This window comes from Mustela lutreola, chromosome X (genome assembly GCF_030435805.1).
Source record: "Mustela lutreola isolate mMusLut2 chromosome X, mMusLut2.pri, whole genome shotgun sequence".
Taxonomy (NCBI): Eukaryota; Metazoa; Chordata; class Mammalia; order Carnivora; family Mustelidae; genus Mustela; species Mustela lutreola.
The window spans coordinates 15,584,864-15,609,449 of NC_081308.1; the positions used below are offsets into that span (position 1 = coordinate 15,584,864).

At 40.9% G+C, this 24,586-nt stretch overlaps 1 protein-coding gene and 1 pseudogene across 5 annotated transcripts in view; one reads left to right on the forward strand and one right to left on the reverse strand.

Annotated features, from left to right (window-relative positions):
- Window positions 1-24,586, reverse strand: part of SH3KBP1 (SH3 domain containing kinase binding protein 1) — a 339,463-nt gene that overhangs the window by 252,393 nt on the left and 62,484 nt on the right. The gene's annotated exons all lie outside the window — the stretch shown is intronic.
- On the forward strand, window positions 13,348-14,041 carry LOC131822074 (protein N-lysine methyltransferase METTL21D-like; annotated as a pseudogene).

The window sequence follows — 24,586 nt, forward strand, 5'->3', positions numbered from 1 at the left end:
ATGGAATTCTTCCCCCAGCTGCAATGGTATTTCACCAGTGCCCTCATACCCTGTCCCTCCCACTGCAGAATAAGCTTTTTGTTCCTTAAGGGAGAAAAAAGTCTGAGTGGTTTCTCAGTGGCTCCTAAGCCAGCACCTCCAGCCCGCACCAGTAGTTTTCTTCAGATTTTCCCATCTTCCCTGTAAGGGCCAGGTGGCATTCCTGGAGGAAAAGCCTGCAAAAGGATACGACACCTTCCTACTCCTCTGCTGCCCCCAGGAGCTTCGCACTCGCAAGCTATCCCACGTGCAGCCTCCAGCCATTTGTCAAATTTTTAGCTTGATCTTTCTACCTACTTCTGTGGTGTCTGGTGGCTTCTGCCTCTGGTAAGCAAATGTTCAGGCCTTATGTCTCAGAAAGTGCCGCTCTCCAGAGTTTTAAATGGCTGTTCGCTCTGCAAACTCAGTTCTCTGTCAATTTCCAATCTGTCCAGACTTTTTCTTGTAAGCGTAGGAGGCACATCTTTGCAGCTCTCTACATCTCTGAGCTGAAACTGGAAGTCTATTTATTGATTTTTAAAGAATCAGAAGTATGACAAAATGGTAACATTTGATGAAAGAGGTGGTGGGTAGGTAGATGTTGATATTCTCAAGCTCTTCTATATTTTAATAGTTCAGTAACATTTCAAAATATAAAATCAAGGTGTGGGTGGCCATGGTGGAAAATAGTACTATAATATAAATAGGCTGACATATGTATACAGCCCTTGATTCTTGTTTAATAATTTAGAGATCACCTGAATCCTAAAAGAACCAACAAAACAGTATTTTGGGCAACACTTTCAGAAGCTGTTCTAAAAAAATATAAATCACCCCAGTACACCATTAAATTTCAGTGCTGAAGAAGTGATAGAAGAAACTAAGGTTAGAAGAATTGATGTCCTCAAAGAGAACAAATTATTTGTGCATGTTTATAAATAAAGTATATAATGATATTACATGTTAATCGGTTCATTGTCCTTTAAACTGATATCCAGCCATTTTTATTAATATTCATGGGAATTTGAAGTCACTGATACACACCCTGGTGAACCACAGGTCATTCAGCAAGTGTCAGATCCCAGGCTGCAACGTGCCATGCAACACCTAGTAACCACCCAACCTGTAAAATCTTCAGGCTGCCACGCCTCCCCTCACCCACATTCCCAATTTAATACAATCAGTAATCATATGTAAATGAAAGCAGCAACAGCTTGCTAAGATCCATCTCTGGAAAGAACTTTCCCTTTTTACTTAAATAATTCACTATCTTAGATAATAACAAATAAATCCTATGCTATGAAAAAAATGAACCATTAATGACTCCAAAACTTCAGATTAATCTTAAGGATTGTATATTACATTCAATTAAACCAGATGAATATTTAACATGTTCCTTCTCTGTACTTAAGATCATTCTAGCCCCTCTGGGGGGAAAAGTGGGTGGAGATGAATAACCTACCCATCTTTGCCACCACGACAGACACAGGGATGGGTCACAGGTCTGAGAGGAACTCGATGAGCGTGCATTCTGGGAATAGCAAATGCACGCTACAGGCCAAGACTGGCCCTGCAGTAGGTTTCATTAACGAAGAGAGTGACTTCTGATTCTTTGTATGCTTTAATATTCACACGTACATTTCAGTTAAGAGGGAAAAAAAGGATACAGTTTTTAGTAAAGTGGATGGATTGTCATTTGGCTTTCATTATACCAAATAATGAACAATGCTGAACCTGTGGTTTTAATTACTCCGTGTGGCTCTGTGAGATGCACCCCAGGTTGAACTGCAATCAGGGTGACCAGTTAAGACAGCAAGAGAACACACTCCGCCCTGCCTCAGAACCAGTGCTTGTCAACTGTGCTCTGCTGTCACAAGGGCTGTTTACAAACCAGCTATGTCCCTGCATTGCACCAGGCCTGAAATTAGATTTCATATCCAGCTCGAGGGTTGGGGGCTGTGCTCAGCTTCAAGTTGGCAGCATCTTAGACTGGATTGTCATCTTAAAATATCTGCTAATGGAAACCATTCAAACTCAAGTTTTTAAATAAAAGCGAGAGTAAAATTGTATAAAAAAATCAGAGGGTAAGAAGGAAGGTGTGTGGATTTTTCAAAATAGGTTTATTTATTTGAGAGAGAGAGAGAGAGAGCACATGCATGGGGGGGAGGGGCAGAAGGGGAGGGAGAGAGAGTCTTAAGCAGACTGTGCCGAGTGCAGAGCCCGACATAGGGCCTGATCCCACCACCCTGAGATCGAGACCTGAGCCACAACCAACAGTTGGACGCTTAACTGTGCCACCCAGGCGCCCCAAGGTGTATGGGTTTTTTAACCACCACTGACAAAAGAAACCCTCACTATAATTACATGGATTATATGTACCAGAGAGCTCATCTGTCATGTGATATTTTGAAGCAAGTAACAGAGCAGACCATGAAAAAAAAATCAGTGAGCACAAAGAAGAGATTTCTCAGTATCTGAAACCACACAAACCTGACATGGTCCATATTCAAACATGTATCCAAGTTCTTATCTTGTGTCACCAGAGCCCCATGTCATAATTACTCATTTAACACAGAATAGATGAAATTACGTTCATACGGCAGATGCATTTTTTTTTTTTAATAGGCTGGCAATTATTGCAGTTTCAAGATTTGGAGAGGAAAAGGTTGTGCACACACACTCACGATTTTGCAGTTGAGAGGAACAGTTAGAGTGAACTGTGACTATAAGCCAAGCTGTTAAACAGCAGTTACAGAATGACAGCAATAAACCTGATTCCTTTTCCATCTGCACCCCTGAAGGCCCCACTGTTACAGTGTGACTACAGTTTTAGCAGTTTTAACTTGATAGCACTTGCGGGTTTAAACAGTTATAATGTATCTTTTGCCCATAATCTGTCCACCTCTTCATTTGGATGTCGTTTCTTTACCGGTTTCTTTGCCGTGAATAGCGTGTGGTCAGAAAGCAGGCCCCGTGTGACCGAGGGCTTGAGCATCTGGCGTCACATTGCAGACAACGAGATACTGTGGAAACACGCACAGCCTTGCTAAGAATATATTCACGTTTTAACACTTAAGTCAATGCCAATTATGGTTTATTATAATCATGACTAAAGTACACATCTATAGTAAATATTTTAAAGGCAATTTTAATCTATTTTTTCTTCCACGATGAGCAAAAACAGCCCCTTTTTTGGTATTAAGCTGGCCCCTGCTCTCTTGGTACTAGCTATCTCAGATCTCGACCACGGTCTCATTTTACAGACAAGAAAATCACATCCCTGAGAGCTCCAGCACGGCCGCCGCCGAGCTATGCTGCTTCTTTAGAAGAGAAAGGCTCAGTGTAAGAGGACAGAGCAGCCAGGGTGTCCCCACGTGGCCCTGGAACTGAGCAGGGCCCGAGCGCTCCCTCCCATGGCTGCCCCAGGCCTTTGACGAGAGCCTGGTTCCTATGGCTCCTCACTCTGGGCCTCCATCTGGGACCACCTGCCTCAAGAAAGCCTGGGCAGGATGTGGTTTGCCTTGGACAGCCTCTCTGCTTACAAATGAGGCAAGCCCACTGTGTTTTTCACCCAGACTCCCAGACACAGGATATCAACTTTGTTGGTTTTCTTGAGAAAAACCTGGTGGTCCCAGAGGAAGTATGACAATAAATGAAACACTCTTTCCTTCACGACAAGCAAAACAGGCAGCAAAGAGCTAAAACGGGCTGACCTCATGCACCTCATTCCACAAATAGCTAAATGCCTATCTGTGTGTGTGTGTGTGTGTGTGTGTGTGTGTGTTCATGTGGTGTGCTGTGACCACACACTGGAGACATTCACATTTTTATCTTCACTCTCCCTGAATGTCCCTCAAGATCTCTTGTCTAATCATCCCCAGTGGCAGACAGATGGTGAGAGCTCCCCCTGAGCTGGGGGCAGGGCCCGGTGGTAGGGAATACATTATTTCAAATCCCCTTGTGAGTTAAGAAACTACAGTGAAACAAAATGTCTCTGGGCAGGCCCTGGAGGTGTGCTGCCCACATGTCCCTTCAGGAAAGAACTGGTGCCTTCAGGCTCCACCCCAGCTTATTTTCCAGCCCAGGTGACAGGCCCTGCTGGTGGAGCAGTGGGGGAAAGTTGGTTGCTAGGGCCTTCCCATACCAGGCTCCTGAGCAGTGTTTGCTCAGTGCTCAGAAGCTCCCTGTCAGGCTGGCTAGGATGGCAGCCTGAGGCTCCCCTGCCCTGCTTCCCGCCCTTTCATCTCCCAAGGGTGTTATCTCCCCTCCGCAAATACACCTCCTGCATCCCTACCTCCATCTCAGCGCCCACTGCCCATAGCACCAACTGACAAACACCAGACCTCCAGATTTTTCCAGCCTCTCAGAGTGGCTCAATACTTAATGTTGATAATTAATATTTGCTGACTGATTAATATGCATCAAACCCAAATCTGCATTGCCTTACACTCAGGATTTCATGCATCCTCCCCAGTACACTAGCAAAGAGGGGCACTACTGTTGCTACTACTCCCTGCTTCAAAAGGGAAACAAGCAGATACCCAGAGGGAGTAACTTCCCAAGGACCCAGAGCTAATAAACCAAGACTCACACTTCCAGGATCTTGGGGCATTGCTACTCTCGGTCCAAGCCCCACCGAGACCCGGGAAGCAGAGCCCGGGTCCGCAGCCGCCGCCCTGCACTCCACGCGCCTCCATGAAGCCGGGCTGAGAGCAAGCAAGCTGACGGGGTTCACGGCTCACAGCAGAAAGACTGAAATTCTCGGGCCGAAGGACAAGGGCACAGCAGATTTTCTGGCAGCACCCAGTGTGCACACCACAAGGAAAGAGGAAGAGCCACCCATCAATGCTACCATGCTACAGATGTGTTTGTTTGTATTTCTCTACCCTCACCCTAAAAAAGAAATCTAATGATACCTTAAGTGAAAATATGATCTCAAAAATGTCATCAAGTCAAAGCTGAATATGGATGAGGTGAAAACCTAAAATGTCTAGCTATCCTGCAACTTGATCACCTATGAAAAAACTTTTACTCCAAAATTATCATTTTTATTTCAAACGACTACCACTTATTCCATTTCATATTCTGTTTCAAGTTTTTATTTAAATTCCGGTTAGTTAACATAGAGGGCAATATTAGTTTCAGGTGTACACTACAGTGATTCATCACTTCTGTACATCACCTGATGCTCAACACATGTGCCCGCCTTCATCCCCATCACCTGTTTCCCCCATCCCCCGCCACCCGCCCTCTGGTAACCAGCAGATTGTTCTCTAGGGTTAAAAGTCCTTTTCATGTTCCTCAATAAACTTGGGAAAATGACACACATTCCTTAAGGCTTCCTGGAATAAAGAAGATTTCATGCAATGCATCAAATTTACTCTGTGCTATAAACTTGGAACGTTCTGCTTCCTGGTTTTGGAAACACTAACCTTTTTTTTCATGTCAGAATGTATCAGTCTGAAGAATGTGTACATTTGGCAGGCCTATGAACCAAATTTTTTAAATTCTATTTCTTACAATGTGGTTTAAGAGCTCCAATAATAGTGATCAGATAAATAAAAAAAAAGAACCTTAGAGATATGCTTTACTTAAATGCATGAACATAGTAGAAGAGGTTTTATTTTTCATTTTTCACTTAAGAATAGTGGCAATTTTCATTTATATGTCCATACGTGGACTAATTCTGGAAAGGGAAAAAAGCTTCCTATGAGCTCCCCTTATACCCAGTATTCATCATTACTAGTAATAATAATATTAATAATGTGTAGCTGGACTCTAGGTACATTATTATTTATTCATCCTTCTGTTCTCAGAGCCTCTCAGTATCTGGCACACGATAAAATACATCTAGCTCTTACAGAAACTCTACCAGGATATTAGTACTGTCACCTTTTAAAGAGGAAGAGCTGCTTCAGGGAGGGGAGGAAACTTCTGAGGCTACACAGCTGGTGTGCCATGAGCAGGGATCATGCCCCCTCCTGAAACACCTCCCCTAGCCTTCTAGAACATTCACTTGCCTATTTTCCTCCTCTTTTGGCCATTACCTGTCAGTCTCAATGCTGGGGTGCCATATTCCCTCTCCAGGCGATTTCACTCATCTGGGCTTCGAAGGATTCCCAAATGCCTATGTGCAGCCTGCACCTGGTGCCTGAACTCTAGACCCACAACCTTAACAAGCTTCCTGGTGGTCTGCAAAAAAACCCTGGGTCATCCGTCCCTCATTTCTCTCACTACACATCCAGTCAGATCAGCAAACCCTAGTAGGGCTGCCTTCAGAAATATCCAGAATCTGATAAGTAAATCCTGGTGGTATTACCTTCAGAAATATCCAGAATCTAACCATTTCTCCCTGCTTCCACTACCAACACCCTGGGCTCCCCTGGATTCCTGGGTTGGCCTCTGACCTATGCTCCCTGCTTCCATCCTTGCCCCTAGTGGTCTGTTCTCCACAGGGCAGCAAGAAGGAGCCAGTTACAGCATCCCCGGTCACATCAACTCCACTGCCCAGAGCTCCCTTGATTATTTCCCATCTCACCCAGAGTCCCAAGTCTTACAGTAGCCCTCTATGCCTATCTTCTGACTCTCTCATCTAGACTTCCCCCCTCTAGCACAGAGTCAGATCAACACACCAGGGAATTTCCCTCCTCAGGGCCTTTGCATATACTGTTGCCTCTGCCTGAAAGCTCTTTCCCATGATCCCCCCACAGGTCTCTTCCTCGCTGGCTCAAGTCTTAACTTAAAGGTCACCTTTTCAGTGAGGCCTTTGCTGGCCTCCCTATCATCAATTGCAATCCAGTCCCCAACATTCATATCCCCTTCCCCTAATTTTTTCTCCCTCCAACATGCTATAACTTATATATTGTTTCTGGTTTAATGTCTGTCTATTACAGCAGGATTTAAGTGCCATGAGAGCAGGGGTTTAGGTCCGACCTATTCACCCATGTATTCCCTAGTGCTCAGAACACAGGAAACACTCCACAAGCATTTGATAGATGAACGAGTGAACCTCAAAGAGCTCAATTAACTTCCCCCAAAGTCAGAGAGCTCAGCTCAGCCTCCAAAACCAGCGCACTGAGTCACCGGTTTGTGATCAAATAAAGATGCTTGATCAGTGCACACCCAGATAGCCACATATCTGATAAAAATCAAACCAAATTGCACAGCAAGAGACAAAGTCCCCTAGCTCATTGGGTACTTTCATTAATCTCATATTCACTTGGAAGACAACAGGAATTTAAAAAACAGCAATGTAGAAAAAGTAATACACACCTGGGAGCTACTTCAATCACAAGAAGCTGAAGGCTGCATGTACCTTAATCCCTGAGGAAAAGTAAACATGTCAGATGAAAACATTTTTCAATTTTAAGTAAATTTTTTCAAATATTCGAAATAAAGACACAAAGCCTCTCCACTATTAGCATGTTAGCATTTTTCTCCCTATACAGAGGACTCGGTAGTTTGTAGGTCATACCACATGTACAATTCCATAGCCTGCTTGTCCCTCTCAGAGCACACGTATTTCTGCATTACTGTACACAGCATAGGGGTCCCACATTCTAAGGCTATGCAGTAACTTGTCAGCAGGTAATGAAGTCAAAGCTGGTAAAAAGGAAAACAAAGAACACAAACATCAACCAAACATGGAAGCCTGCAACCACTGTTCAGCACGCCGTCTTCAAATCGACTTCCAGCCCCACCACTGAACCTGGCGCAGGTGCATTTCCTAGAGGCCAAAAGAACTAGTTCCTGTGGAAATGCTCAAGCCATATTACTTCCGGAAGTCAGAACCTAAGAGCATGGTCTATTTAAGCGGCCACTACCACCAGTGTCCCAAGAGTAAGGGCCAAGTACCCAATGGTGTCAATAACCACAAGTGCAGAGAAACAAGCAACAAAGATAGTCGCTCATTCAACAAATATGGATAAGCACTGCTGTGCGCCAGGCACCGAGGATACAATGCTGCACAGAGGCCATGGAATCTTAGTCCAACAGGGAAGAGAGCTATTTGTCAAATAGCCACAAAAACAGATTTAAAATTCCAAGAGTCACAAGTGCTACTGAGGACAGAAATATGACACTACAAAGGCCTGTAGAAAATGGGTATTTATAAGTCAGGAGGTCGAGGAAGATTTCCCTGGGAAAGCATGAACTGAGCTCCAGGGCTGAGAAGGCATTGGGGGTGCAGGGGGATGGAGGAGGATATGAGCCTGGAAAGAAAGATGGGGGTCACAGCACACAAGACCTTGGAGGCTGACCACATTCAAGAGTTTAGTCTTAAAAACAAGGGAAGGCCAAAGATGGATTTTAAGAGTATGTGGAATACATGGGGAAAGGGGAATGACCAGATTCACATTTTAAGACCATCAGGGTAGCCTCAGTGTGAGGTACAAGCCAAAGGGGCAACAGAGCAGATGGGGGAGAAGTTTTTCCCCGGACGCAGGGCCCAGGTGGGTCCTACATCCAGCCCTTTCATCCACACTGTCTCTGAGGGCCCTACCTCTCCTCCCCTGCCCACTGCTTCCACCCTCCTCCACTCCTCTTCGGCCCTCCCCTTCTCCTTTCATTGGGTTGGCCAGTTTTCAGGCCAACTAAAGACAAGGCCAAATGATAATGCTTCCCTGTACCTGTGCAGGGGGCGGGGCTTCCCTAAATTGCAGCCGTGACCATCACAACACGATGGCAGCATCTGACCATCCAGAGAGGTAACTGGAGCACCCGGGATGGGTTGGAGATGGTGGTTTACGGGAAAACACTCACAAACAAGTGATAAAAATTGTACACAGAGTCCCACGATCCCTTCGCCCAGCTTCCTCCAGTGATGATATTCTGTCTGACTACAGTATAATATCAAAGCAAAGAAATGGACATTGGTTCACTTCTTTTACCTGTATTACAGATCTTTAGTTCTCATCAGGTTTTACACGCACGGATGGGGGTGGGGGCGTGTGCGTGTAACTATGCGATTTGATGCAGCACATAGATTTGCACGACCACCGTCACAATGAAGATACAGAGCTGTTCCATCTCCACAAAGGAACTTCCTCGAGGTATCCTCTTAGAGTTCCACCAGTCCTCCCCCACTCTCCCTTGGCAACCAGTAATCTGTTCTCCAACTCCACAGTTTTGTCATTTTGAAAGCACCATGTAAACAGAGTCACACAATACATAACGTTTGAGATTGGCTTCACTTACAAAGCACAATGCCCTGGCGGTCCGTCCACGCTGTTCCCTGTATTCATGCCTTTTAATTGCTGAGTAGTACTCTGTTGGATGGATGGACCAGAATGTGTTGAAATATTCACCCACTGAAGGACATTCTGGCTGTTTCCAGTTTGGGCCTATTTGAAATAAAGCCACTATGAATGCTCCTCTATAGGTTTTTGTATGGACAGAAATTTTTAGTTCTTAGGGATGAACATTCAAGAGTATAAGGGCTGGGTCATAGGACAAGCACATAGTTTTATAAGAAACTGTCAAACTGTGTTCCAGAGTGGCTGAGCCATTTTACATTCCCATAGCAATGGACAAGAGAACCAGTTTCTCTACATCCTTGCCTGCATTTGTATTATTGCTATTTTTTAGCCCCATTCTAATGCCCATTTTAATAGACACATAGTACTATCTCATTGTGGTTTTAATTTGCATTTCTGTAATGGTTGATGGTATTGAACGTCTTTTCATATGCTTATTTTCCACCTGTATATCCTCTTTGGTGAAATGTCTGTTCATGCCTTTAAACCATTTTTAGTTGGATTTTTTGGCTTCTTGCACTGACAGCTCTTTATACATTCTAAATACAAGTCCTTTGTTGGACAGGTGGTGAGCAAGCCGTTTGTTCCAGCCTGTAACCTATCTTTTCATCCTCTTCACAGGGTTTTTCACAGACAAAAGTTTTTAATTCTGAGGAAATCTAATTGATCAATTTCTTCCTTAATGTTCTCTTGGTGTGATATCTAAGAACTCTTTGCCTAGCCTAGGTCCTGAAGATTTTCTCCCGTTTAATGCTAAAACTTTTAGTTATATGTTTTCCACTTAAATCCCTGATCCATTTTGAGATATATTTTTTTACAAGGTCTAAGACTGAGGTTAAAGTTCTTTTTTTTTTTTTCAGGTCTGTGGATGTTCAGTTCTTTCAGCTGAAGGCTATACTTCCTCCACTGAATCACTTGTGTCTTTTTGTCAAAAATCAGTAGGGCATATTTGTGTGAAACTGTTTCTGGGTTCTCTATTCTGTGTCACTGGCTTATGTGTCTGTCTCTACACCATTACCACACTGTCTTGATTGTTAGAGCTACTACACTAAGTCATAACATAGTCCTAGAAGTCCTGCTACCTTGCTCTTTTTCAAAATCATTTTAACTGTTCTAGGTCCTTTGATTTTCCATAAACATTTTAAAACAAGTGAAAAAAAACTTTCCTGGGATTTTGATAGGAATTACCCTACTGATAGATTAATTTGGAGAGAATTAACATCTTCACCTTGTTGACTCTTCCAGTTCACAAACACAGTATAGCTTTATTATTTATTTAGATCTTCTTCAAATACTTTCATCAACTTTTTGTAGTTTCAGCACATATATCCTGTGTGTGTTTTGCTAGATTTATATCTAAGTAGCTCAATTATTTTAGGAGTGATTGTAAATGGAATTGTGCTTTTAATTTGGGTTTCCATATGTTCATTGCTAGGAAATAGAAAAATTAATTTTTTTAAAGATTTTATTTATTTATTTGACAGAGAGAAATCACAAGTAGATGGAGAAGCAGGCAGAGAGAGAGAGAGAGGGAAGCAGGCTCCCTGCTGAGCAGAGAGCCTGATGCGGGGCTCGATCCCAGGACCCTGAGATCATGACCTGAGCCGAAGGCAGCGGCCTAACCCACTGAGCCACCCAGGCACCCCCCAAAATTAATTTTTATGTGTTCATTTTTCTATCCTGTGACCTTGCTGAATTCACTTATTAGTTCCAGAAGTTATTTTGTATATTCTTGGGATGTTCTATGAGAGAATCATGTCATCTGCAAACAGGGACAGTTTTATTCTTCCTTTCCAATTCCTATGTCTTTTACTACTCTTCTCAGCATTGCACTGGCTGGGACTGCCAGTAGTGCGGTAACAGCAGATTATCCTCAGTTTATTCTCATCCTAAGGAAGAAAGCATTCAGCCTTTCACCATTTAGTATAATATTGATGTAGGGTTTTTGTTTTTTTGGAGATACTATTTATTAAGCTAGGGAAATCCCCCTCAATTCCTACTTTGCTGAGAGTTTTTATCATGAATGGATGTTGAATTTTGTCACATGTTTTTTTCTGCATCAATTGATATGCTTATGTGATTTCTTTTCTCCTGTAGCTTGTTGATATGGTGGATTACATTAACTGATTTTCAAACACTGAAGCTGCCATCATACCTAGAATGAACCCCTCTTGCTCATGGTACATAGTTCATGTTGCTGGATTTGTTTTGCTAATACTTTGTTGTGGATTTTTCTGTTTCTGCTCTTAAGGGGAACTGGTCTGTAGTTACTTTTGTACTGTTGGTTTTGGTACCAAGGTTTTGGTACCAAGGTAATACTGGCCCTAAAATGAATTAAGAGGCATTCCCTCCTCTTCTATTTTCTTGAAAAAATTATGTAGAATTGGCAAAATTGAACTACTGGGACTTCATCCAGATAAAAAGCTTTTGCACAGCAAAGGAAACAGTCAACAAAACCAAAAGACAATGAACAGAATGGGAGAAGATATTCATAAATGACACTACAAATAAAGGGCTAGTATCCAAAAATCTATAAAGAACTTAACAAACTCAATACCCAAAGAACAAATAATCCAATCAAGAAAGGGGCAGAAGACATGAATAGACATTTCTGCAAAGAAGACATCCAAACAGCCAACAGACACATGAAAAAGTGCTCAACATCAAATAATCCAATCAAAAAATGGGCAGAAAACATGAATAGACATTTCCGCAAAGACATCCAAACAGCCAACAGACAAATGAAAAAGTGCTCAACATCACTTGCCATCAGGGAAATACAAATCAAAACCACAATGAGATACTACCTCACACCAGTCAGAATGGCTAAAATTAACAAGTCAGGAAATGACAGATGTTGGCAAGGATGCAGAGAAAGGGGAACCCTCCTACACTGTTGGTGGGAATGCAAGCTGGTGCAGCCACTCTGGAAAACAGTATGGAGGTTCCTCAAAAAGTTAGAGCTACCCTACAACCCAGCAAGCACACTACTGGATATTTACCCCAAGATACAAATGTAGCAATACAAAGGGGCATGTGCACCCCAATGTTTATAGTAGCAATGTCCATAGAAGCCAAACTACAGAGAGAACCCAGATGTCCATCAACAAATGAATGTATAAAGAAGATGTGGTGTACACACACACACACACACACACACACAGAGGAATATTATGCGGCCATCAAAAAATGAAATCTTGCCATTTGCAACAATGTGGATGGAACTAGAGGGTATTATGCTAAGCAAAACAAGTCAATCAGAGAAAGACAATTATCATATGATCTCACTGATAGATGGAATTTGAGAAACAAGGCAGAGGATCATAGGGGAAGAGAGGAAAAAAATGAAACAAGATGAAACCCAAGAGGGAGACAAACCATAAGAGACTCTTAATCTCAGGAAACAAACTGAGGGTTGACGGAAGGGAGGGGGGTTGGAAAGATGGGGGGGCTGGGTGATGGACATTGGGGAGGTAGTGCTATGGTGAGTGCTGTGAATTGTGTAAGACTGATGAATCACAGACTGGTATCCCTGAAACAAATAATACATTACATGTTAATAAAAATAAATGAATTAAAATTTTTTAAAAAAATGAACTAACAGGGGTGCCTGGGTGGCTCAGTGGGTTAAAGCCTCTGCCTTTGGCTCAGGTCATGATCCCAGGGTCCTGGGATCGAGCCCCGCATCGGACTCTCTGCTCAGCAGGGAGCCTGCTTCCCTTCCTCTCTCTCTGCCTGCCTCTCTGCCTACTTGTGATATCTGTCAAATAAATAAAATATTGAAAAAATTTAAAAAAATGAACTAACATACTCTCACCATACAATCCAGCAACCAGCCTCCTTGGCATTTACTCAAAGTAGTTGAAAACTTATAGTCACACAAAATCCTGTACACACACACAGATGTTTATAGCAGCTTTATTCGGAACTGCCAAAACTTGGAAGCAAACAACAGGTCCTCCAGTAAGCGAATGGATAAATAGTCTGTGGCACAGGCAGATAAGGGAATATTAAGTGCTAAAAAGCAATGAGTTCTCAAGCCACCAAAGAGAAATGGAGGGATCTTGGTGCAGTAATGGCGGCTACTCTGGAGTCCTCTGTGGAGGACCCAAGACAGAACTTTGTTCAAGTTTTGGAAAAGCAAGGATGGCACTACTATGGCTCCTTTGGAAAAGGAGCACTATGGCTACAGCGGTGTGGGCCGTGTTGTTTGGGATGCTGCCATTGCCCATTCTAGAAATGCCTGGGGTTTTCTGGCGATGGGGCACACAGTCTGAGCCAGCAGTCAGGGCTGGAGCTGGGCTCCAGGACTGTGGCTGTGGGATTCATGGTTGCTACTCTCGGGGCTGATGTTGTGGTCACATATCTGGAGGAATTGCAAGATTTGCTGAAGATAAATATTAATATGAACAAGCATCTTGTCACTAGTTCTGTTCAAGCCAAAGTTCTGAAATGGGGGGAAGAAACAGAAAACTTTCCTTCTCCGTCAGACTTCATACTGATGGCCAACAGCATATACTATGAAAGTCTTTGGAGCCATTGTTGAAAACTCCAAAAGGTCTTAGTGAATATGAGACTTGAATTATATGTTGTTATGAACAATGAACAAGGAGGAAAAAAATCCAGAAACTGAGAAAAAATAATTTGAGCTCTTCCAGCTAGACTTTGACTTTGAAAAAATTCCTTTAGAGAAACATGATGAAGAATATTAAACCGAAGATATTCATATTTTATACATCAGAATGAAAAAATCAAAATCTCCATTGTGAAATCTTTAGTCATCTTATCCATGCCTCTAACAACCTGGGTGAGCTTAAGATGTGAATGGAGCATGTAAATACAGCAGGGGAAGATTGCGTTCACAGATTTTTCCAGCATGTCCAAAGAGATTTGATATATAACTGACAACCACCATGGGCTACCTGCAATTTGAAAAATGATTACTGCCTGCCTGCCAATGGGCCTGAAATCCAACTTAGTTCATTTGTAGCTCAGCATCAAGCTCTGTTTAAAAGAAAATTGTGTATCAGTCACTCCTCAAATGAAAATAGGGGTTGAGGTTTGCCTAAATTCTGCCAGAAATAAACAGTGAGGTGGCATGGTTGGCGTGGCATTATTGTCAGGAAAGTAGAGATGAATTGATCCAATTTCTAAACAGAGACATCTATTACTATGTAATTCTGTTTAAGTTGCAACTAGTAAAATTTAGTTGTCTTCAAGATCAATAAATCTTAAAAGTTGGTTTTTATTTTAATATAACTATGCAGTAGTTTTCATCATGTATATTTTCTACTTCATTGCTATTATTAGGATCGCTTTATTCGTTAAATGTTCTTTTTTAAAAACCCGAAAATACTGTTTTTTATTCTTCTATTAGCCAAAGATTTAGTCTTTTCCTCCAACATACATGTCTATGTGAGTTAGATAGTAAATTATACTGTAATGAGTTGGTAGGAATGAAAGTAAGAAATCAGGAGGGGGAAAAGGTATCTTTACAAACTCTTCCATTTGAGAATGGAGCAAGAATAAAAATCCATTTTCAGGCTTGTGCGGTTATGTGGCTCTTACACTTTTCTTTGCATACATCTTCCAGGAAAATGGCTAAAATCACCAGGGTTTATATGAAGCAGAGAAATGTTTTTAAGTAACTACAAATGTGGTTCTCTATATATTGACCAAGTGATTTTCATTCTATGTATTCTCTGTTTTATGTTATAATGATAGTCATCTGCTCACAGACTGATCTATCAAGGACTTGAGTTACAGCAGTTGTGAAGAGTAATACTAACTGGACAGAATTTTGGATAAAGCTCCAGTTGTAGGCATTGCTGCTAGGTGGCACATTTTATGTATTAAAATAAACATTGTTTTGGGGGGAAAAAAAAGAAGAAATGGAGAGATCTTAAGTGCATACTGCTAAGTGAAAAAAAGCCAATCTGAAAAGGCTGCGTACCATGTGATTCCAACTGTAAGACAAACTGTGGGGACAGTAAAAAAATCAGTTTCAGGGTTTGGAGGGAGGGATGAATAGGCAGAACACAGAGAATTCTTAGGGCAGTGAAACCACTCCGTATGCTACTACAGAAGTAGATACATGTCATTATACATTTGTCAAAACCCACAGAATGTGAAATGTGGACTTTAGCTGATTATGATGTGTCAAGAGAGGCTCATCTTCTGTACAAAATGGCCCACTCCGGTGGGGGACATAGATGCCAGGGGAGGCTGTGCTGGTGTGTGGAGAGGGGGCTTATGGGAACTCTGTACGTTCTGCTCAGTTTTGCTGTGGACATAAAACTACTCTGAAAAACAAAATCTATTAAAAATTGAAATAAAAAAGACAGATTTGAAACAAGAAAAAAAGATTATGTGGAATTGGTGCTAATTCTTTAAATATTTAGTAGAAATCTCTAGGAAAACCCTCCAGGTTTGGAGATTTCTTTTTTGGAAGCTTTTAAATTATGAATCCAATTTCGGTAAAAGTTACAGGACTAGTGAAATTATCCATCTATTTTATCTTGAGTGAGTTTTGGTAGTTTGTAGTTGCTCAAAGAATCCATCCATTTCATCTAAATTGTCAAATGTATGTACATAGACCTGTTTGTAATATTCTCTAATGATCCTTTTAATGACTAGAAGATCTGTGGTAATAGCACCTGTTTTATTCCTACCATTGTAATTTGTGTCTTCTTTTTTATCTTTGTCAGTCTTCTTATAGGTTTATCCATTTTACTATCTTTCCAAATAGCTGGTTTCTTCATTTATTTTCTCTGCTGCTTTTCTGTTTTCAACTTCAGTGATTCCAGTTTTTCATTACTTACTTTATTCTGCTTTTTTCTTTTTTCTTTTCTAATTTCTTGAAGTGGGAGCTTAGGTTATTGATTTCAGAACTTTCCTCCATTATTTTTTTTTAAGATTTCATTTATTTATTTGAGAGAAACCGAGAGAGTACAAGTTGGGGAGAGGGGCGGAGGAAGAAGGAGAAGCAGACTCCCTGCTCAGCAGGGAGCCTGAGGCGGGCTCAGTCCCAGGACCCCGAGATCAGGACCTGAGCTAAAGGCACACACTTAACCAACTGAGCCACCAAGGCACCCAGGACTTTCCTCCATTTCTGATGAGAAAATTAAGTTCTATAAATTTTCCTCTCAGCACTGCTTTAGCTATGTCCCACAAACTGTGATATGTTCTGTTTTCATCTTCATTCAGTTTGATATATTTGTTAAATTTTCTTTGAGACTTCCTCTTCAACTCATGAATTATTCAGAAGAGTGTTATTTGATTTCTAAGTGTTCGGGGATTTTTCTGTTATCTTTATGTTATGTGACTGATTTCTAGTTTGATTACATCATAGTCAAACAACATAATCTGTATTTCCATTCCTTTAAATATATTGAGGTTAGTGTTATGACCCAGAGTATGGTCTAACTTGGTGAATGTTTCATGCATATTGATGAGGATGTGTTTTATTCTATTTCTGGGTAGAGTGGTCTATAAATGTCCACTAGAATTTCTTGGTTGATGATGTTGTTCAGTTCTTCCATATCCTCACTGATATTCTATTTAGTAGTTCTTTCAAATGCTGAGAGAGCAATGCTGAAGCTCCCAATTATAATTGCTCCATTCTAAGCTTTTCTTCATGTATTTTGCAGCTCTATTGTTTAATGCGTATGTATTAGGATTTCTGCTTTATTGGTGGAATGACAATGTTATCATTTGTCCTTCTCTCAGTAGTTTTCTTTACTCTTTAGTCTACCTTATCTGATATTATAAACAGCCACTCCCACTTTTTAAAAAAATTAATGTTTTTATGGTATATCTTTTTTCACCCTTTTACTTTTAACACATCTATATCAATACATTTGAAGTGAGTATCCTGTAGTCAGCACATGGTTGAGTCACATTTTTTTACCCATTCTGTCATCTCTGTCTTTCAATTGGTGTATTCTGACCATTTATGCTTAAAGTAGTTATGGATACGTCAGGGCTTAAGTCTGCCTTTGTATTATTTGTTTTCTCTTTATTTTCTATTTATCATTCTTCTTTTTCCTTTTTCTTGCCTTCCTGTAAGTTACTTATTTTTAAATTTTTTTATCATGTTGTGTTAGTCACCATAAAGTACATGATTAGTTTTTGATGTGGTGTTCCATGATTCATAGTTTGCGTGTAACACCTAGTGCTCCATGCAATACATGCCCTCCTTAATACCCATCAACGGGCTCACCCGTTTGTTGAACCCTCCCCCGAAACCCACAGTTCGTTTCTTGGAGTCCACAGTCTCTCATGGCTCCTCTCCCCCTCTGATTTTCCCCTTCATTTTTCCCTTTCTTCTCCTAATGTCTTCCATGCTATTCCTTATGTTCCACAAATAAGTGAAACTATAAGATAATTGTCTTTCTCTGCTTGACTTATTTCGCTTAACATAACCTCCTCCAGTTCCATCCATGTTGATGCAAATGATTGGTATTCATCCTTTCTGATAGCTAAGTAATATTCCATTGTATATATAAACCACATCTTCTTTATCCATTCTTTCTATTAAAGGGCATCTCGGCTCCTTCCACAGATGGGCTACTGTGGACATTGCTGCTTTGAACATTGGGGTGCATATGGCCCTTCTTTTCACTACATCTATATCTTTGGGGTAAATACCCAGTAGTGAAGTTGCTGGGGCATAGAGTAGCTTTATTTTTAACTTCCTGAGGAACCTCCACACCGTTTTCCAAAGTGGCTGCACCAACTTGCATTCCCACCAACAGTATAAGAGGGTTCCCCTTTCTCCACATCCTCTCCAACACATGTTGTTTACTGCCTTGTTAATTTTGGCCATTCTAACTGGTGTAAGGTGGTATCTCAGTGTGGTTTTGATTTGAATTTCCCTGACGGCTAATGATGGTGCACATTTTTTTTCTCAATTTATTTATTTTCAGAAAAACAGTATTCATTATTTTTCACCACATCCAGTGCTCCATGCAATCCGTGCCCTCTATAATACCCACCACCTGGTACCCCAACCTCCCACCCCCCCCCCATTGGTGCACATTTTTATCATGTGTTTGTTAGCCATTTGTACGTCTTCTTTGGAGAAGAGTCTGTTCATGTCTTCTGACCATTTTTGGACTTGATTATCTGTTTTTTGGGTGTTGAGTATGAGAAGTTCTTTGTAGATCTCAGATACCAGCCCTTTGTCTGTAGTGTCATTTGCAAATATCTTCTCCCATTCTGTGGGTTGCCTTTTTGTTTTGTAGACTATTCCTTTGCTGTGCATAAGTATTTTTTTTTAATCTTGATGAAGTCCCAAAAGTTCATTTTTTTTAAATTTCTTTTCAGCATAACAGAATTCATTGTCTATGTACCACACCCAGTGCTCCATGCAATACGTGCCCTCCATAATACCCACCACCTGGCTCCCCCAACCTCCCACCCCCACCCCTTCAAAACCCTCAGACTGTTTTTCAGAGTCCATAGTCTCTCATGGTTCATCTCCCCTTCCAATTTCCCTCAACTCCCTTCTTCTCTCCAACTCCCTATGTCCTCCATGTTATTTGTTATGCTCCACAAATAAGTGAAACCATATGATAATTGACTCTCTCTGCTTGATTTATTTCACTCATCATAATCTCCTCCAGTCCCATCCATGTTGATACAAAAGTTGGGTATTCATCCTTTCTGATGGAGGCATAATACTCCATAGTGTATTTGGTCTGAAAGTTCATTTTCACTTTTGTTTCCCTTGCCTTTGGAGATGTGTCTTGAAAGAAGTTGCTGTGATTGATGTTGAAAAGGTTACTGCCTATGTTCTCCTCTAGGATTTTGATAAATTCCTGTCTCACATTGATTTCTTTCATCCATTTAGAGTTCATCTTTGTGTATGGTGTAAGAGAACGGTCAAGGTTCATTCTTCTGTATATAGCTGTTCAATTTTTCCAGCACTATTTATTGAGGATACTTTTTTTCATTGGATGTTTTTTCCTGATTTGTCAAAGATTAGTTGACCATAGAGTTGAAGGTCCATAGCTGGGCTCACTATTCTGTTCCACTGATCTATGTGTCTGTTTTTATGCCAGTACTGTACTATCTTGGTGATCACAGCTTTGTAATATAGCTTGAAACCAGGCAACATGATGCCCCAGCTTTGTTTTTCTTTTTCAACATTTCCTTGGCAATTTGGGGTCTTTTCTGGTTCCATGTAAATTTTAGGATTGTTTGTTCCAGCACTTTGAAAAATGCCATTGGTATTTTCATTGGGATTGTATTGAAAGTATAGATTGCTCTGGGCAGCATAGACATTTTATAATAATGTTTATTCTTCTGATCCATGAGCATGGAACATTCTTCTATCTTTTGGGGTCTTCAACTTCTTTCATAAGTATTCTGTAGTTTCTAGAGGATAGATCCTTCACCTCTTTGGTTAGATTTGTTATTCCAAGGTATCTTATGGTTTTTGGTGCTACTATAAATGGAATCGATTCCCTAATTTCTTTCTGCAGTTACATTGTTAGTGTATAGGAAAGCAACTGATTTCTCTGCATTGATTTTGTATCCTGCCACATTACTGAATCGCTGTATGAGTTCTAGTAATTTGGGGGTAGAGTCTTTTGGGTTTTCCACATAAAGTATCATGTAATCGGTGAAGAGAGAGAGTTTGACTTCTTCTTTACCAATTTGAATACCTTTTATTTCTTTTCATTGTCTGATCACTGTTGTTAGGACTTCTAGTACTATGTTGAATAATAGTGCAAGAGTGGGCATCCTTGTTGTGTTCCTGATCTTAAGGGGAAGGTCTCAGCTCTTCCCTATTGAGAATAGTATTCGCTGTGGGCTTTTCATAGATGGCTTTTATGAAATTGAGGAATGTTCCCTCTATCCCTACAATCTGAAGAGTTTTATTCAGAAAATGATGCTGTATTTTGTCAAATGCTTTTTCTGCATCAATTGAGAGGACCATATGGTTCTTGTCTCTTCTCTTAGTAATGTATTCTATCACATTGATTCATTTGTGAATGTTGAACCACCCTTGCATCCCAGAAATCCCACCTGGTCATGATGGATAATCCTTTTACTGTACTGCTGGATCCTATTTCTTAAAGTTCCATTTTGATTTACCCATAGTCTTTAAGTATATGTCACTGTATAATTTTTAGTGATTTTTAATATTTTTATTAATATTATATATTATAACTATTATATATAAAGATTATTTAATATTTTGTTATTATATATATATGCAACTTATCACAGCCAGTGGTATCACTGCTTTCCTATTTGACATGCTGTACAGAAACCTCACTTCCGTTGAGGTCCCTTTATACCATCCCCACTTTTTTTTTTTTTCGTTTCTCTTTTTTGTTTTTTTTAATACCCTGTCTCCTTTTTAAATATAATTTTCCCATATATTATCTCTACACATATTGAACACCACACCGAATGATATTATAACATATGTTTTCAACCATCAAACATAATTTTAAAAGCTAATGAGGATAAAGACAGCCTATTATACATACCCCTATTTTTACCCATCCACTGTTTTTTCCCCCTTTTCTGAAGTTCCAAGCTTCCTTCTGTTATCATGTCCTTTTCTGTTTAGAGAACTTTTTTTGGCCATTATTTAGGAGAAGGTTTGGTATTGACAAATTCTCTTTGTTTTCCTTCAGCTGAGAATATTTATATTTTCTCTTCATTTCTGAAGAATATTTTCACCAGATACAGAATTCAGAGTTGACTGTTCTTTTCTTTCAGTACTTCCTCCTGGATTCCCTGATTTCATACGAGAAATCCACTGTCATTGATATCATTCTTCTCCTACAGGTAATGTGTTGTCTCTCACTGCTTTTCCTTTGTCTTAGCCTTCAGAGTTTTGATTATGATGTGTTTTGCAATAGATTTCCTTGGGTTTATCCTGTTTGGGTTTTGCTCAGTTCAAAAGGTATAAACCTGGAGGTTTATACCTTTTGCCCAGTTTAGGGAGTTTTCAGCCATTATTTCTTTGAATACCTTTTATTTCCATATGTTTTTTTCTTCTCCGACTAGGACTCCACTGACACAAATATTAGACCTATGTTATTGTACTACAGGTCTCTAAGGCTCTGTTCATTTCTTTTTCCAGACTATTTTCTATGTGTTGCTCAGACTGGGTAAATTTTATTGATCTGTTTTCAATTTTACCGATTCTTTCCTCTGTCATCTTTAATCTATTATTAAGCTAACCAGTAAACTTTTTAATATGGCAGTTTTATTTTTCAGTTCTGTAACTTCCATGTTTTAAGTATCTCCAATTTATTTGCTGAGATTTTTTCATTTTTTGTTCAAGAGTGTTTGTCATTGTTCATTAAGGCATTTTTTTATGATTTCTGCTTTAAAATATTTGTCAGATAATTACAGCAGCTGAGTCTTCCCAGTGTTGGTGTCTGTTGATTGCCTTTTCATTGCAGGTGTGGTTTTCCTGATTTTTGATAGGACAAATGACTTTTTATTGTATCCTAGGCATTTGGTGTATTATGTTACAAGAATGGGGATCCTATTGAGATGAAGCACACACATCTTGAGCTACTTCTGTGCGTTGTCATGCCAATAACAGCTCAGTCTCCAGAGCCCTTCTACAGCTATTCATTTGTGTTACCTAGAGGTCACGCTGAAAACTGAGTGGTATCCCACACTGGAGTTTCTAGTCTCAAACTTTTTGACATGTTAATTCTAGTCAGATACCTGTTTTCCTATGACTTCCTATATGGGTGTATGGGTTTATTACAACCCTTTCTCCAGCTCCCTCCTCTCCAAGATCTTCCCCACTCTAGTAGGGAGGGTGATGGGAGAGAGGCTGCTGAGCTGGTGGGAGGTGGGGGAGACAAAAGTCAGACTCCCAATTTGATCTCCACCGACACTGCAATGGTCACCTGGTGCCACCCTGTAGAATACAAAATTCCAGATTCCCCACTCACTCTCCACTGACAACTTGCCAGTAGGGAAGAGGAGAACTGCCGCAGGCCACTTGCTCTCTGTAATTTTTTTTATATTTTATTTATTTATTTGTCAGAGAAAGAGAGAGAGAGAGAGAGAGAGAGCACAAGCAGGGGAAGTGGCAGGCAGAGGGGGAAGTGGCAGGCAGAGGGAGAAGCAGGCTCCCTGCTGAGCAAGGAGCCTGATGCGGGACACTGGGATCATGACCTGCAGACACTTAACCAACTGAGCCACACAGACGTCCCTGCTACCTATATTTTAAGCCACACACTTACTGGTTTAAAACAACACCCATCTGTTAGCTCACGTTTCTGCAGGTGGCAAGTCCAGACAAGCTCAACGGGATTCTCTGCTCAGCATCTCACGAGGCTGATATCAAGATGTCAACCAAGCCAGACTCTTATCTAGAGACTTGGAAGAATAATCCACTTCTGGACTCACTCAAAATGTTGGCAAAATCCAACTGCTTTCAGCAGGAGGTCTAAGGTCTCTGTTTCCTTGCTGGCTGCCAGCCAACGTCTGCTTTCTGCTCCAGAAAAGTTGTCCGTATTCCATCTCACGTAACTCCTCCATCTTCAAAGCAGCAAGTCCTCCTCAAGCTCTGTAATTCTATGACTTCTTCTGCCATGAGGCAGAGAAAGTTCTTTGCTTTTAAGCGCTCATGTGATAAGGTTAGGCCCACCAGGATCCCTCCTTTTTTAAAAGTCAACTGAGCCATAGAACATAACACAATCACTGGAATGATAGCACATCACATTCATGGGCCCTGGGTATTTGGGAGTAGAATCTTGGAGACCATTTCTAGAAATTCTGTCCACCTCATTACCACTGGGTAGAGGGCAAAATGGAGCTCATTATTTAGTCCAGAGGTTCTGCAATTAGAATGTATTCATTCTAATAGACTTGAATTGAGCAATATGTTTACATATTGTTATGTCATTTATATATTTGGGGTAAACTTTTCAAATGTATTACTACAGGTCACAGGGTTCTGACCCATGAGCTTGAGAAAAGATATTAGATCAAAAAGGATGATGTTGACTATCCGTACCATTGTACAAAAGGAGTGCCCAAGCTTTATCAAGCAACACAATCAGCTGAAATTTTAAAAATATCCTAAGGCCCCATCCCACCTCCCTCCCCAACAGCAAAATTCTGACATTAGAGTTCATCTGGAGCAGGGCCAGGCTGGAGACCCACTGGCAAGGAGTTCCCTGTGGGACTCCACATATCACAAGTGTAAATACCCCATAATGATCACAGCAATATCCTAGATGGTTCAGATTTTGATGTGCTAGGAAGCTAGGGGGTTGAAACACATGATTTCAAAGTCCCTTTCTAAGCTCAGATTCAATAATCCTATCATTGAGAAAATAAGATTAATCACCAAGATCAGCGGGGTCAGGGGACTGCTCTCCCAGAGTCACAAGACATCCCCCCACATTCTTCCTGCACTGCGACAGTGACTAAGTCTGAGGAATCTGCTCAGTGGTGTGGGCTCTCACCGGTGACACACTTGTCCTCAATGACTCCAGACCCTTCTTGGAGTAACATTTCTAACAATAGCATTTAACAGCTTCTAGCTGTTAGGTTTTTGTCTTCTAAAAGAAAACTATGTATTTAAATTTTAAAGAATAAGTTGAGCAGGAATGGGTTGCTTTCAAGGACCCCCTGGACGGGGAACAACTGGATAGTCAAACACCTGGATTATTAACCACTGATAAAAAAGACAGTCAAGGGGCGCCTGGGTGGCTCAGTGGGTTACTCCTCTGCCTTCAGCTCAGGTCATGATCTCAGGGTCCTGGGATCAAGCCCCACATCGGGTTCTCTGCTTGGCAGAGGGCCTGCTTCCTCCTCTCTGACTCCTCTCTGCCTGTGTCTCTGCCTACTTGTGATCTCTGTCTGTCAAATAAATAAATAAAATCTTAAAAAAAAAAAAAAGACAGTCAAATCCTGAAAAGCATATCCTGAACATTATGAGAAAACAAGTTTCCTTACTAATTAGTAAAATGAAATATTTTCCCAAATTGCCTTGCTTTCACAATTTGGTTTTTGGGGTTTTTTTTCAATATGTTGTTTATTTGAGAGAGAGAAAGAGAGACAGCATGAATGGGAGGGACAGAGGGAGAGAGAGAATTTTAAGCCGACTCCATGTTGAGCACAGAGGCCAATGGGGCGCTCCATCCCAGGACCCTGAGCTGAAACCAAGAGTCAGATGATTAACCAACTGCACCACCCAGCCACCCCGGCTCTCACAATTTGTAGGAAAAACAGCACAAGCCCAGAAATGCAGGCAATGATTGCTCATTTGAATTGAAATAGCTGACTTCTAAAGAGGATCCTTTAAAAATCAGAAA